The following is a 2,180-nucleotide window of genomic DNA, read 5'->3' as shown; positions in this document are numbered from 1 at the left end:
AATTCTATCTTAATAAATTTTTCCTTAAACATGCATAGATTTTAAATTCTAGAGCAACCTGATTTCTCCTCTGTAACCTTGACTTTTCTTATTCTATCTTTTCTAATTTGGACAAGTGCACTTGGTTTTAAAGCGCTTTGGTGGCCTAAAGAGCTTTGGGTAGGAGAGTTGATATATATTGTTTCTCTTGCCCACAATCCCATTTTTTAGAACTTCTAAAATACTGTAATAGCAGTGCCAGGATTGAGTTCTGTGTCAAGAGAGCATATTACCTCAATATCCCTTTGAAGTCTACCCCATTATTATTATTATTGTATAGAAATGGAAGTTGAGGTCAGAGAGATTAAGACATTTCTTCAGTGAGATCTGATCTGAACCCAGGTGTTCTGATTCCATAGTCAAAGCACTGAACCTACGTGCTATCCCATGTTGATTCTGCATTTCAAAACATGCTTTTGATTCCCCAATTAAGATTCAAAATAATGTGCTTAAGGTATACTGGATTACTTGTGCCTATTTTAGCCATGGTCTTTGTAACTCCTGCCACATGACTGGGCAGCATTATGCAAATATGAATGGTGTTTGTGTCCCACCAAGGGATTTGGAAAGTTTACCAAGGGGAAAGACTCTCCTGTGGGATGGGACGATGCAAATAAGTTGTGTGATCATTAATCAGCTTTTTCCAACCCCACCAGGTTTAGAATGAGCCGCTACAGAGGTGAAAAGGAGTACAGAGAATCATCATGAAAGAATTGCTGGAGTGCAGGGCATCCTCTGAGCCCAGAATTCCTGTGCCAAGCACTTCTTACCCTAGAAGACTACAGTGAGACAGGCAGGAGCCGCTTTTGTTTTCAGAAGTGAAAAATCAGAACTGGGAGACCATTTCGAGACAGACCAGAGAAGGCTTCCTGACTTATAGAGTGAGAAAGCTGAGTGCCATGGGCAGGAAGCTTGCTTGAGGAGTGGGATGTCCCTGGGAATTTATAGGGGAGTTAAATTTGCTCCCCTTTGAAATGGCTTACATCTCTGGGACTTGATCACCCCTCGGAAAACCAGAAAGTCTGACCTGACTAGGCCTCCAAACGCCAATCTTCTGTTAGGCTGGCGGATACATTGACCCAGGCCTTACAGTTTGTTTTCTGTTTCTCATAGCATGCATGCTTGTTTTATATTTGTGCTCTTGCTTGTTTTATAGTTTTCTCTTATGTATAGAGTACTCTTCTGTCAGTTTACTGTATTGGGATGACTTGTGTGTGTGTGTCTATGATGCTGGAAGCAATGTCACTGGTATTTCAAATACCAGTAGGGTCACCTGGTGGACAGATTTAAGTGAAGGTTCCAGATCGAGATAGACTGAGAAGCAGGATTGGACATCTACTCCTGAAATGACAGACCTTACGAATAACATAGTAACATTGTTCCATATAGTGCTGAACAATTAGTGCTTCAGGTTGACAAGTACTCAAAAAATGAGGAGAATGGCATGAAACATCCATTAATTATTGGAACACAGAAAGCATGAAGTAGGAAGCTAGGAAAATTTAAATTGTTAAAAGGAATGCGTAAAGATTGACTTCTTTCCTTCCTGATACTGGCCATTTTGAATCAGATGATCTGTTATACCAGAAAACACAAATTGAAGAGAAATGCACACATTCATTATAGAAAAGAACATTTCAAGATTGATGCTGAAGTAAAATGCTGTGAATGATAGGAAACTATCCAAACACATACAAGGAAGATTAAATACAACTATTATTCAGATATACATACCAACCATTAAGGTCTAAGATGGAGAAATTAAATGCTTCTACCAAATTGTGCAGTCTGAACTTGATCTAACATGCCCTCAAGATGCGTTAATAATAATTGGTAACTGGAATGCAAAAGCTGGAAACAGAACTTGACATTGTAAAGTATGGATTTGTTGCTAGAAATGGGGCTGGAGATTGAATGATAAAATTTTGTACAATCAATAATTTATTCATTGAAAATACCTTTTTTTTAAAACCACATAAATGGTGATTATACACATTAATCTAACATGATGGGCTACACAGGAATCAGATTGACTACATCTGTGGAAACAATTGATGGAGAATCTCATTATCAGCAGTTAAAATAAGGCCAGGGGCTGACTGTGAAACAGACCACCAATTACACATGTGCAAGTTCAAACT

Source organism: Elephantulus edwardii, unplaced genomic scaffold (genome assembly GCF_000299155.1).
Source record: "Elephantulus edwardii isolate Elephantulus edwardi_28Jun2011 unplaced genomic scaffold, EleEdw1.0 scaffold00062, whole genome shotgun sequence".
Taxonomy (NCBI): domain Eukaryota; kingdom Metazoa; phylum Chordata; class Mammalia; order Macroscelidea; family Macroscelididae; genus Elephantulus; species Elephantulus edwardii.
This window is presented reverse-complemented; position numbering follows the sequence as displayed.